This window comes from Mauremys reevesii, unplaced genomic scaffold, assembly GCF_016161935.1.
Source record: "Mauremys reevesii isolate NIE-2019 unplaced genomic scaffold, ASM1616193v1 Contig36, whole genome shotgun sequence".
Taxonomy (NCBI): Eukaryota; Metazoa; Chordata; order Testudines; family Geoemydidae; genus Mauremys; species Mauremys reevesii.
This window is the reverse complement of record NW_024100847.1, coordinates 174,534-188,979: the sequence shown is the minus strand read 5'-3', so window position 1 is coordinate 188,979 and position 14,446 is coordinate 174,534. Positions and strand designations below refer to the sequence as shown.

General features: G+C 45.6%; 2 protein-coding genes and 1 long non-coding RNA gene across 17 annotated transcripts in view; all 3 read right to left on the bottom strand.

The window, feature by feature from the left end:
* The window catches only part of LOC120393914 (complement receptor type 2-like), a 341,488-nt gene that overhangs the window by 192,096 nt on the left and 134,946 nt on the right, over window positions 1-14,446 (bottom strand). The window lies entirely within an intron of this gene.
* The window catches only part of LOC120393911 (complement receptor type 1-like), a 404,201-nt gene that overhangs the window by 315,379 nt on the left and 74,376 nt on the right, over window positions 1-14,446 (bottom strand). The window lies entirely within an intron of this gene.
* On the bottom strand, window positions 8,564-12,831 carry LOC120393916. Its single transcript, XR_005592159.1, has 3 exons — window positions 12,332-12,831; window positions 9,163-9,332; window positions 8,564-8,705 (listed from the first exon to the last, which is right to left on the bottom strand). It is a non-coding gene; the product is annotated as an uncharacterized LOC120393916 (long non-coding RNA).

The window sequence follows — 14,446 nt, the reverse complement described above, 5'->3', positions numbered from 1 at the left end:
CCCATGGTCCACCAGTGCTTGCAGCACCATAGAAAAGTAGCCCTTTTGGTTAATGTACTGGCTGGCCTGGTGGGCTGGTCCCAGGATAGGGATGTGAGTCCCATCTATAGCCCCACCGCAGTTTGGGAATCCCATCGCGGCGAAGCCATCTCTGACGACCTGGACGTTTCCTAGAGTCACTACCTTTGAGAGCAGTTGCTCAACGATTGTGTGGGCTACTTGAATCACAGCAAGCCCTACGGTAGATTTGCCCACACCAAAGTGGTTCGCTACTGACCGGTAGCTGTCTGGCGTTGCAAGTTTCCAGAGGGCTATGGCCACTCGCTTCTGCACAGTCAGGGCTGCTCGCATCCGGGTGTCCTGGCGCTTCAGGGCAGGGGACAGCAAGTCACAGAGTTCAAGGAAAGTGCCCTTACGCATCCTGAAGTTTCGCAGCCACTGTGATTCATCCCAGACCTGCAGCACTATGCAGTCCCACCAGTCCGTGCTTGTTTCCCGGGCCCAGAATCGCCGTCCCACAGCATGAACGTAACCCATTGCCACCATGATCTCCACTGCGCGGCGTACCCTGCTTTGTGAGAGGTCTGTGCCACTCTGTGACTTCCTGTCCTCACCGCGCTGCCGGAGCCTCCTCGCCCGATTTCTCAGCAGCTGACTGTGGAAGAGGTGGACGATAAGGTGCGAGGAGTTGACAACGGCCATAAGTGCAGCGATGATCGCAGCGGGCTCCATGCTCGCAGTGCTGTGGCGTCCGCGCTGTAACCGACCAGAGAAGGGCGCGAACAGATTTCCCGCCGGCGCTTTCAGGGAGGGAGGGCGTGATTGACGGTTCAATGACGACAGTTACCCAAAACCACCCTCGACACATTTTTTTCCCCCAGCAGGCATATGGGGCTCTACCCAGCATTCCAATGGGCAGCGGGGACTGCGGGAACTGTGGGATAGCTTCCCACAGTGCACTGCTTCCAAAGTCGACGCTGGCCCCGCTAGTGTGGACTCACAAAGTCGAATTAGTGTCCTTAGTGTGGATACACAAATTTGACTTCATAAGGTCGATTCCACAAATTCGAGTTAAGTAGATTCGAAATAGTCTTGTAGTGTAGACGTACCCTGAGAGGTTGCCTGGATTTTTCATTTAGGTTTTGATTTAGAATTTTCAAAGGTGAGTTACCTATCCCGGGTAGGGAGGTTACCCTGTGCACCCCTCGGAGTCCCAGATGGTGCCATCTGTAGCCTGACCCAAAGTTGGGTATATATCATTGTAACTTAAGGATAAATACGTTTTTGTTCCAAGATTAGGCCCAATAAGATTATTGTAAATCATCTATAATATGAAAAAGCAGCAAAGAATCCTGTGGCACCTTATAGACTAACAGACGTTTTGCAGCATGAGCTTTCGTGGGTGAATACCCACTTCGTCGGATGCAAGGTTACTTGACATACATAATATATGTTACTTGACATATAATTTGAGAACCCCGATGTGCACAGGTGCAACACTCGCACTATAGGAACTTTTTCTATATATAAATATATGATTAATAATTTAGCAAAGATTACACACACACTTAAACTTAATAAGGCGGCTAGAGATAATACAGAAAGTACATTTGGTCATCCATACTTACACCCTTATCTTTTATACTTAACCATTATCTTTCTTATTACCGTCATCGTCCTCATCTTCCCCGATGGCCATTATTTTGGCCCTCCCAAGGCCTACATCTCTCCAACCTATTTGCTGCCCCTGGGATGTTACCTTTATAGTAGGTTATGCTGAAGCTGCCATGGCCAATGCCTATTTAATAGAAGCAGCAAAGAGTCCTGTGGCACCTTATAGACAAACAGATGTATTGGAGCATGAGCTTTCGTGGGTGAATACCCACTAGAGGTTCTTATTTGTATTTCCTCCCCTTAAGGTGTTCCTTTTTTATAGGTTAGTACAGGTATGATGTTACCCTATTAGCATACACGTTAATTTGCTGCCACAGCACCTTTGTGGTCGGAGGTTCTGTTCGGAACCTTCTGGATGCTGGTGTCAGTGATGTTCTGTGACTGTGTCAGCTATGTTTTGTGGGTGGCTGAGGTCAGTATTTTGGACAAAATTCCCCCTCTGGCATGCCACTTTTAATTCCCTCTAACTTAGGAGTTACTTAATAGAATCATAGACTATAAGGTCAGAAGGGACCACTGTGATCATCTAATCTGACCTCCTGCACAATGCAGGCCACAGAATCTCACCCACCCACTCCTGTACGAAACCTGTGTCTGAGCCATCGAAGTCCTCAAATCATGGTTTAAAGACTTCAAGGTGCAGAGAATCTTCCAGACAGTGACCCGTTCCCCATGCTACAGAGGAAGGTGAAAAACCTCCAGGGCTTCTGCTAATCTGCCCTGGAGGAAAATTCCTTCCCGACCCCAAATATGGTGATCAGCTAAACCCTGAGCATGTGGGCAAGACTCACCAGCCAGACACCCAGGAAAGAATTCTCTGCAGTAACTCAGATCCCACCACAAACCATTGGGCGTATTAGTTTATCTATACCAAACGTTATAGGCCTTAAGCCTCATACTATCTACTAAAGCCAAATCTTACAGGATAAAAGCCTGTAGGTTCTTTGCATTACTACTAAATATAATAAAGCAGGATAATAAAACAATTAATATAATACAGGTAAGATGGCCCACAGGGCTACAGTCCCATCCCCCCCTCCCCTTGATAGGGTGATTGCCAATTAACCCTATCACATAAATCAAGGCCTTACTGTATGTTTAAAGCCTGTGCCTTACATACAGTAGATGACTGATGGAAGCACCTGCCCAATTAAGATGTGGGTAAAAATGCCTGTGGGGTGTAACAAAATTTAATGTGACCAGACACTTCAATTGACCATAATTTTTTTTTTTTTATATATTTGGTCATTGCCATACTCGCCACTTTCTATAAATGTTACCCTCTATATACTTGGTTAACCAGGCGGGTTACCAATGTTGAAGACGACGATGGATTTCATTGGTACTTTCCTTCTGGCCACACCGTGGTGCATTCACCTCAAACATTACTCTGATGGACCGATTCCCTTGTTAGAACACCAGGCCATCAGTGAAACCTTTCATGCTGGGAGGAATACTACCAAAGGCGGTACATTGCTGTGATAGCAATAGACATTATTTTTGAGGTGACCTACTGATTGGAGCTGCCAAGTGACCAAATACATCCTCATCTGGATTGGACCCAGTTAAGGAGGTATCATAATGCCATCTTAGTTAAATAAGAGTTTTAATTAGGGTTTAGTGTTACAGACCCCGTATTTGAGCTGCCCTCCCTAGAAAGCAGTGGCATTTTTCAATAAGAATTAGAGCAAGTGGCTCTTCCTGTTTTATATTTAAAACCAACTTTAATACTACTATATTGCAACTGCTTATTTTTTATTAAATGTGGGGCTTTTGCAACCCATAATTATGCTACATGTGTACACTGTATGCAGATATTTGATATATGACATATGGTTTTATGATATGGTTTTATGATATCTTTGATACAAGTGTAGCCACCTCCCACCCTGGAGTTATTGATGAGAGGATGGGTTTTTTTCAGGTTGCTACATGTGCATACAGTGTACATTTGGTAGCTGAGGGTTACACCTTTACTTGGTATACTCTTTTACTCATGTTTAGTTTTTATTCATATTGTATTACACACACACACACACACAGATATTATTAGTTTAGGCAATGAACTTAATACTGTCAGTTTTGATTATTAATTTTTCCCAAGTTTGATATCCTGGGGATGAAATTATATGGCTTCAAGGAAGGCATCAATATACCCAACCTCATTTTGTAACAACGGATATTCCTCTGCACCTTCTCATCCTGCGGGATCCCAAAACACTAAGGTGCCCTAAAGCTCCTGCAGGCTAGTGGGTCAAGCTCATCAGCCCTAGTACAGAATATGAGAAGGTGGCCAGATGCTAAATGCCATTGGGAAGTGTGGCGTTCTTCCCTCATACTGAGAAGGATTATAGCATTTGATTCCTCCTTGGCTCTGTTCCCTTAGGACACAAGCACTCCCCTTTGCATCTCTATGCTCTAAACAGGGCCGGCTCCAAACCCCAGTGCGGCAAGCACACGCGTGGGGCGGCATTTGCCAGCAGGGGCGGCAGGCTGGGCCGGTGGACCTGCTGCAGTCATGCCTGCGGGAGGTCCACTGGAGCCCCGGGACGACCAGACCTGCCGCAGGCATGACTGCGGAGAGGGCGCTCCTCCCGCGGCTCCAATGGACCTCCCGCAGGCATGACTGCGGACGGTTCGCTGGTCCCGCAGCTCGGCTGGACCTCCCACAGGCATGACTGTGGAAGCTCCACTGGAGCCGCCGGACCAGCCAACTGTCTGCAGCTGCGGGAGGTCCAGCCGAGCCGCGCGATCAGCGGACACTCCGCAGTCATGCCCGCAGGAAGTCCGCTGCTCCCGGAGCTCCGGGGCGTCTCCCGCGCATGACTGCTTGGGGCGGCCGAATATGTAGAGCCGCCCCTGGCTCTAAAGCAGCCTTCCTATATTCCTCTTTATCACCTTCCTTTCTATTTCCTTCCAAATGGCCAAGTAAACACACAGATCTACTAAGCTCCACCAAGACAAATATGTAACTGGCAACTGCGCCTTTGGATAGCAACACTGGGTCTGTTCCAATGGAAAAGAGTCTATGTTTTACCCTGCTTGGGAACTCCTTTGCCCAGCCCAGATGTTCTCCCAGAGAAAAGCTGAGTAAAACAGATCAGGCCAGGCAGATGTTAAGGGGACAAAAATGAAAGCAAGTGCAACCCAAACAGAACTCCTTTTTGAACTACAAACCTGATTTCCAGTCTACCATGCCTCGGAGCACGATCAGATGCTAAGTAGCATAATGAGCTGATGAACAAAAGCTTTGCAGTCCCTGAATTCTGCTATTAATTATAGACCTCACCCTCCTTGCTTAGATTCAGATGGTCATCTCGTCTTCAGGAGTGTAACAATGGGGTTATTACATAGATTTCACTGGAGTTATCACCGGCTTTACACCAGTGTAAACGTAATCAGAATCTGTCTCTTGGCATATAATGGGTAAAGCTGGACTATTAGGCCAGATTCCAGGCTGCTTTGTGCCACTCCTGCAGCATATAGGGACTGCATAGGGAGTGGTGTGGTCCCCAGAAGAATTCCCCCAGTGCAGGGAAAGCATATGCTGGCATATGCAGCCTGAAAGCTGCCTCTCATGCAACCCCTGGTGTAGGTACTGCCAAAGGCATGAAGAGAAGTGGCCAGAGCACTTCATGCTTTGGAATTCTTGGCTGCAGGGAAACCCATTGGCAGTGGCAAAGCTACTGAGTATGTGGGGTTGTGACTATTCCAGGAACAGGTGGGACCTGTGTGGGTGCGTAGTGCTCAAACGTACACAGGAGGCTGCACAGGCCCTCAGAGCCTGAGGAGCCCAGAATCGGAGAGGTAGAAAAGGGGCTTAAAGCCCCGACGTCCTGGTCAGTGCCTTGTGTGCCTCTTGTGAGCGGCAGCACCGAGTCTTACTCTTATCTTTCAGTCGCAGCACTTCCTGTCAGCGAAGGTTTGAACTGTTAGTGGTCATGACAAGGCATTTCTGTTCCGCCGCTGAACACTCACCTTCTACATTAGTGGCTCTCAGCCTTTCCAGACTACTGTATCCCTTTCAGGAGTCTGATTTTGTCGTACATATCCCCAAGTTTCACCTCACTTAACTACTGGCTTACAAAAATCAGACATAAAAATACAAAAGTGTCACAGCACACTACTACTGAAAAATTGCTGACTTTTTTGCCATATAATTGTAAAATAAATCAATTAAAATATAAATATTTATACATCAGTGTATAATATACAGAGCAATATAAACAAGTAATTGTCTGTATGAAATTTAAGTTTGTACTGACTTCGCTAGTGCTTTTTATGTAGCCTGTTGTAAAATTAGGCAACTATCTAGATGAGTTGATGTGCCCCCTTGGAAGACCTCTGCGTACCCCCAAGGGTACCCACATCCCTGGTTGAGAACCACTGTTCTACATCATCCAAGGGAAAATGTACGCTGAGGTGCCAAAGTAGCTTTTAACTTTCCACAAAGGTATGTACACAGTCTGCTCCCTCCCCTCTCACACATTCCTGTCCTGGGCCTTAAAATAACACAGCCAAGTTCATGAAAGAGTATTCTATGCGTAAAATATTCACTAATCAGTCATTTTGATACCTTTTCTTTATATCTCTAACTAGTTTTATTAGGGAACTTGGAAATTCCATAGGTGCTGAGGGTGTTCAGGATCAGACTCTCAGGGACTGTCTATATTAGAAAGTTGTGCCAATTTAACTATATCAGCATTGATAGTCCACACTACGGGACTCAGTTATATCAGTACAAAGGTGCTTATAGCAGTATAGCAAATCTCATATGGGCAAGGGAATAATTTATACCACTCTAACTACATCCATGTAAGAGCTTTTACCAGTGTAACTGGTAAAACATCACACATCTAATGGAAATAGATATACCAGTCAAACTTTGAAACAAGCTGTAGTGCAACGGACACTTAGGGATGGGTCATGATGCCAGTTGAACTGGGTGCCAATTTCCAGCACGTGCAAATCAACATCTTGGTTATGCCCACCCATTAATCAAGGCTTTAATTTTGCTCTTTGTTCTGACTTTGCTTTTTGCTCATCCATTTGCAGGGGACCAGAAAACAAAACACCTAGGGCCCACCATAGGAATGAACCACTACTTAAACGCCTCTTTCTTGGCTGTGGTATCACTAGCTGTACATCTCAACCAAATCTAGCTGTAAAATATAATGTAACTGGACTATGCTGTATGCAAAATGTCTTTTGTAAGGTATCATTACAAAGCTTTTAATCTAAGGAGTATGTTCATCCTATTTGTATGAATGTATCATTTTTGTATCTGAAGCTAGAAATATGAAGTATTACTCTGAAGTCCTATTGTAACTATGCAAAGTGTGGGCCATTAATGGCGGCTTGGAATCTTGATGGCTCCCATTAACTGGACAGTTGGTTGTGAATAGCTCTGTTTACACACAAACCTTCCTGGGCACATGCAGATCAGCCCTGAAAGAATGAAGACTAAGGTCTTACAGTGACATGTGATCATGTTACCTGGTACTGAAATCAATCTTAAACCTGGTGCTTTTCCATTTTGAAGAAGGGATGGAGGGGTCAGACACACAAAAGATTCCCGCCTTGTGCCAAAGCTATAAAAAGGGGGTGAAACAAAACAAAGGGGGCTCCCAGTCATGTGAAATCCCTTGATTTTCACCTAAGATGCCTGCTGGAACTAACAAGGTCTGTACCAGGGGAAAGGATTGGGCCCAGACTAGGAAGGAGTCAAGTCTGTGAAAGAAGCTTATTGGAACGTCTCTGTGGGTGAGATTCACCTGTATTCAGTTGTATAATGGATTAGGCTTAGACTTGCGTGTTTCCTTTTATTTTGCTTGGTAACTTACTTTGTTCTATCTGTTATTACTTGAAACCACTTAAATCCTACTTTTAATACTTAATAAAATCACTTTTGTTTATTAATTAACCCAGAGTAAGTGATTAATACCTGGGGGAACAAACAGCTGTTCATCTTTCTGTATCGGTGTTATAGAGGGCAGACAATTTATGAGTTTACCTTGTATAAGCTTTATACAGAGTAAAAAGGATTTATTTGGGGTTTGGATCCCATTGGGAGCTGAGTGCTGGAGACAGGAGTACTTGCTGAGCTGTTTTCAGTTAAGTTTGCAGCTTTGGGGGTCTGGTTCAGACCCTGGGTCTCTGTTGCAGCAGGCTTGCATGTCTGGCTCAACAAGACCGGTTTCTGGAGACCCAAGTTGGCAGGGAAGACGGGCTCAAAGGTAGTTTCAGGACATCAGGTAACAGTCCTAAGGGGGTCTCTATGACTGAACCCGTCACAACCTGTAGGTCAGATTTTCACCAGACACTGAGTGCAGTGTAGCAACTACAGACTGTTACCACTATTACTAACTATATTGCAAAACATAAGCCAAAACACATCAGTTGAGGAAGCAAAATACTTGTTGAAAGAAAAACATTGTGATCAAGCACTGGCCAATTATTTGACCTACTAAGCATGGGAGAATTAGCTGCAATGACCATTAAAAAAATATATGATAGAGGGAACAAAATTGCAGCACCATAAGATATCCAAAAAATAATTGTTTTGGAAATCTGAACATTCTATATTTTTATGTGTGTATTTCTGCAAGGCTCCCAGGTACAATTCACAACAAAATGGAGGATAAATGCATCCACAATATAATTTTAGCTATAATTTCAGTGTACCAATTTCTAGGCAAACAGAAGAATTCCTCTGCTATTGTAGAGGCTTCAAGGAATCAATCAACTAATAGCATGTAGAGTTAAATCCTATTACAGGATTTAGTTTGAAAGGAAAGTGGCATGAAGATTTCATGAAACTCGTCTAGCCAGTAAACATAATTGAGAGTGAAACAGACTCTTTTTAATAGCAGAAAGACAAACTCTTGTCACATGTAGCACCTTTCTTCAGGAGGGACCTTAACACGCTGTAGACATTTTATTAAACATACACACCATTACTATATAGAACATTGAGAATTCTAATGACATGTCGACACCTCTGGAGTGGAAGCAGCAATGGATACACCAGGCTTCAGAGAGAGAGAGAGAGAGAAGGTGGCTGTGCTGACCAAAATGAGGGCAAGGAGTTCTAGGGAAGCATTTGAGCTACCAGGCTACATGGTTTATACATCTGGGTTGGTTGTTGTGAGTTAAATGCATGGCAGAAATGTGCCTCTATAGACCTTGGTCAGATCAGTGTCAGTTCAGATCAAACCCAACCTAGGGAGGGTGATTTCTATGGTCATACATGAGTCTCAGGTGCACTTTCCCTTGCTGGCCCTGCAACAAGTACTACTCAGTAAAACTGACTATTCCCAGGAAAGCAGTTTATAACCCACAGTGGAGTTGGATTCATTGCCAATGCCCATTGGAATGCAACATGAACATTAATAGACTTATCCCTGCACCTCCCAGGAAGGAAGGTACGTTGGTCTTATATCTGGGTTAGAAACTAGGAACCTGAGGTACAGAAAGAGTCAGACTTACTCAAGTCCACATGGTGAGTCTGTTGGAGAACTGACAGCAGAGTGGAAAGAAACACTCATCTCCTGACTCCTAGTCCACTGCCTGAATCACAAAGCCATCCTTCTCCCCATGGCACTCCAGGGGTCTATCTTGTGTCATCCTTCTCTTTGGGGAATCTGTATGTCCATCTCCTAGGAGATACAGGTTTCAAATTAACTAATTATTTAAACACTTCAATAAAAGGAACAGTGCTTTAACTCAAGGGAAAGCTTCAATAAAGGCTTTGAGTAAATCAGTTTCTATCCATCTCTTTGACTTTGTGTCTTTCCGGGAAAGAGTTTAGGTTTTAAAGTAAAAAAGGACCATTGTGTGTCACCTCTAACACGGGCTACAGAACCTCATCCAAGACCAGTTAAAGTTACATTTTATTTCTACTCTGAATTTAGCCTTATTTCATGTCTAGCTTCTCACTTGTCCTTCTCAGAAACCACTTAGCTTCTCATTAGTCTGATATGCATAACAGTGCCCCTTAGACAATACACAAAGAATAAGCGTTGGTAAACCATGGTGTTTGGCAGCACATTTGTGTATTTGTTTTAAGTGTCCAGATAATTTAACACTTTGGCACAACCCTGGTTAGAACCTAATAGATCAAAGGTGGCACAATTAAAAGTGATCAGTCTCATTAAACAACCATTCTTTGTACCACATTCAGCCCTAGCGAGAGATTCATCACTGTAAAAGCAAGTTCTCTCTTCTGTGGAAAAAAAGGAAGCAAACAACTATGTAGCCATCTAGTTTAACTCTGAGGGAATTTAATCAAAGACACAAATGACGGGCCATTTGCAGCATGGGCCACGGGGCTAAATGCAACTCCCCTTGACAACCATGGGAGAACACGTAGCAGCCTACTCAGCTTGTTAAAAATACAGCTCAGTTTGGCACCTTAAGTGCTTTGTTTACTAGAGAGGCAAGTCTGATCATGTGCCTATTGAAGTGAATAGCAAAAAGACCTATGACTTCAGGATTGGGCCTTTGGAAAAGAAAAGCCAAGGAAGAATAGAGCCATTAATTAGATAGTGACAAATAAATGCCCATGAAGGGACAGATGCCGAGAGCTGATCAGCAGCTGCATTTTCCATAGATGGTGATGGGAGTTGCGGTACTTAGTAACTAGTCATTTCAGTCCTGCTCCCATTAACATCAGTGGCAAAACTCCTGCTTGATGCGAGACACTCAGATTTTTAAGGTGTTGGGGATGGGGAGCCCTCACTCCAAATTTGCATTGCTCAGCATATGCTGGTACAAGCCACAGGCTCACCTATAGCATATGAATCACTTCCAAAAAAAAAAAATCAGAACAAAATGTCCATGTTATTACTCGCCCAGTGAGAAGGAAAACCCAGAGGCCTCTACAGTAGGCACAGACTGACACCAATTACAAACCTCCCACTAGCAACCAGAACATTTAGTTAGTGAGAGTTATCAGTGGCCCTGAACCACTTTTTGATAGCTGCCTGTAGTCTCTCCCTTCCCAGGAAGAGCTCAGTTTTGTTCCTTTGACCACAGTGCTCTTCCTTAGGGCTTCTAGGTCAGGGGGATTAAGAAGTCAGAGTACCTTCCGCACTGTTCCCATCACAACTTTGTCTTGTTTGCGTCAGTGCTAAGGGTGGCTCTAAGTCATCTCCATGCAATGAGCTATGTACATAACTAGTTTTGCATAGTTAGTGTACAAGGTTACAATTTGCACAAATGAATCCTAGGGAGTGTTTGAATCTCTGTCTCCCCTTCATGTTTCACAACACTTAAAACAATAGCCAGCCCTCAAGCAAGGTACCTGGAAAGGAGTTTTCCTGAGAGTCCCCCACTTGCCCCTCCCCGCATTCAAACCTGTCATTTTCTGGATTGGACTACAACAAACCACACTGCCTGAAATTAAACATTCTTCCATGGTAACAGATGCTTTGCAAACCACAGACCACTGACATACACAAACAAACACAAAACTGTCCCCGCCTATATGAGCTCAAACAGACCCAGTTATTGATAGTTGAAAGCTTCAGCTTCTCTGCGAGGTGTCATGTGTCTGGTGCAGAAAGTGATGCAATGTTTTCACACTCAGTTTCTCAGAACAGGTACAGCAGGAAGTATGAACTCATTTGTTATCAGCATTGAAACATGATGTGTACTGTATTACAAATGGGAAATAGCTTATCTATGTATTTCTAATGGCTTATTTTTACTTGAAATATATAGCAGGGACTAGCTGGAGCTTCATGATAAAACTAGCCTGCAGATGTTAAAATGACAACATTAATTCCAGTAACTCTTGTGTAGTTCTAGGGGAAGTTTCAATTTGCAAAATACAAACAAAACCCCCAGCTGGTAGTCCCAGCAGTAACCAGGGGCTGATTGGGCTCTGGACATGGAGCTCCCATCTCATTGAAGGTAATCCCTAGACATCCTAAATTCTGCCGTGTTGCCAGGGGCGGCGTGGGGAAGCTTACAGTGCTGCTACCTCTACTGTACTTGTGCTGAGAATAAAGAACTTCCCTCTCCAGGCCTGGCCATATAATATTTCAATAGCAACGAACAGGTCACCTAGTTCACTTCCCTCCTCATCTGCTCTGCTCCAAGCTGCTTCTGAACCTTGACCCAATGGTTAGATGCCACTGTGATGAATGCTGAATAAATACCTGACAGATACGAAAGCTCTTTGGGGCTGGGACAGACTCTCATTTACATCATATACAACAATGAGTAAACAGTTGACAGATTTTTTTTTTAAATCCACCTTGCTGCCATTCTGGAACTTGAGTTTGGTTAATTAGTGATGTTTATACTGCCAATATTCAACCCAGTTCACACAAGCATACATAATGTCAAACACATTCAGTATAGTCCATTGATATCACAGATAGCAGCGAATGATCAGTCTGGAAAGGTAACAGGAACAGCAAACTGAAATGGGTTAGAGATTGTATCCCTCTGTTTAACAACATTTATGTCTTACACTTCAGAGGCGTAGAAAAATTAGCACATGAGGCTATTTGTGGAGTGAAGTGTTACTCAATATGAGTAAGGGTGACAGGATTGGACCCAGAAGAGTGGGGTAGGTAGTGCACGAAATGATTGTTAAAGAGCGGCCTCTAGTGGTAGACGGGCACATAGAGAAGATCACATTGCCTACCTTCATCCAGGATAGTCCAGGAAAGGAGCCGTGATGAGAAGTCAGAGGCTGTGGGTCAAATTCAACTCAGTCTCTGCAATTAGAGAGACTGCCTGGGTGTGCTGGCTGGCGTGTTGCAATGTGATGCTGCAGAGCACAGGTGAGACAAGCAGCCAGAACTCCCCAAGCACAGCTCAGCAGCCAGAGATGTGCGGAGTCAGTAACTTCTGGGCTGAGCTCCTAAGGATCCCCGGGGTGGATTTAAATTCCTGCTCCCTGACACCACCAGCTCTACCAACAGCAAGTCACCCCCTGCCCCGCTCTGAGCTCAGTGCAGGTCACGGGTCCGAGGAGACAGAAGCTTCACCCACCCGCACAGGCTGAGGCTGAAGGTTATTTCGCTGCTGTTCCAGGTGTTTTTTCTCTGCCCCCGGCCCCGGGCAGTAACACTCTCACCAGCGGGGCAGGGCTCAGCCTCCCAGGCAGAAGCGCTCCCGGGGGCTCGAGGCTCGCAGAGGGGCGGGGCCCGCCCCAGGGGCCGAGCGGGGACCTGTCGCTGCCGCGGGCTCTGACTCAGCAACCGACCCCGGCGTCTGCCCCCAGGTGAGCCAACGGGGGCGGGGCCTGTCCGGGCAGCGGGTGCTGCCTGAGCCTGGGGCCTGCGGGTTCATTCACTAACATGAGCATAATTCTCCGTTTCCCTTTGTGTTTGCAGGGATATCGGGGGTGGGGGGGGAGGTGCACTACACCCCTGCAGGGCTGACCCTGCAGCTATCCCCTCACTGCAGCTTACACCATCCATACAGGCACTGGTGTAACGCCTGTTCCACCCGCAGACACGGATTTATCCTCCCAGGCGCCTGAGAGCGCGAAAGGGTTAATCCCCGTTTGAGAGAGGAGGCACTGGAGACCCAGGAAGGGGAGGACCTGGCTGCACAAAAGGAGTTAGACATTGCGATGCTGGGCACCTGGAAACGTTTAGGCCCCTTGAAAATCGCTGTGATCCACAAAGCCTGAGTTAGGCACCTGAGGGTCTATCAAAGGAACAGAGGGCGACAGGCGCCTTAGCCTGTGATCCACCAAAGCCAGCCCGCAAAGCAGGGAGCCGCCTAAGCTGGCCAATGGGCGATGTTGAGGAGAAATGGCCCCTCAGCCCCACCCCTCTCACAGAGATGGGCAGCTAGCTCTGGGGACTCCTCCTCTGGAGTCAGGCAACTTCAGTTTCTTGACAGAATGAGTTAGGTACCTACCTCACTCTGTATAAAATGGCTGCAGGTGGCATTAGCTGTACCCACTTAACAACATTTAGCCCCCTAGTGAGCCCTGGGATGTGGGGAGACGCAGGTTCAATTCCCCCATCAGGCACAGTGGGAGACAGGATTTGAACACGGGTCTCCTTCCTCTCTCAGCAGAGTGCTGTAAGCACTGACTAGGAGGTATTCTGAGTGGGACTCCCTCGGTCTATCCACTTCAAGCTGCTGCACTGTAGGGAAAAAATAATGAAAATGACTGGAGCTAGTGTCTCCCACTGACCACCTGACAGTCTACTCCACCCAAATACAGAGTGTCTCAGTCTCTCTGACTGTTGAAGTATGTACCCAGAGTGGAACACTGAGCTCAAAGTGATAAGGGAGGCACTGGCACCACCACCTTCTCCTCCTTCTGAGGGTGAGGCAGAATGGTTTGGGCAGCACAGATGCTGAAACCAGGACTTAGGCACGTAGAATAAGGCCTTGGGCACCTAACTCCTTTTGTGCATTCTGGCCCATGTGACTTACGCGAGGCAGTACAAAGAAGCTGTGGGAGAGACAAAAACAGCAGAAAACAAAACCTCCTAGCTTCTGACTGTTAGTCCTGTGCTTTAAGCACATGACCTTTCTTCACCCCCTTCCTTTTGCCAGTTTTTACTGTGAAACCTGTATATGAAGGTTTCATCTGTGATAAAAAGTGGGGGTATTTTATAACTACTTAAATGCCTCAAAGGAGCAGCACACTATTCAAGGGAAATGACTCAAAATTTTTTTTTACAATCTCCGCCTATTCCTCTCCTTAAATTTTTATCTATGGCCTTTCACAAAAATACATATTCCAAAAACCACTGTATAAGAGGGAGATACTTGGACCATAATGGCCTTA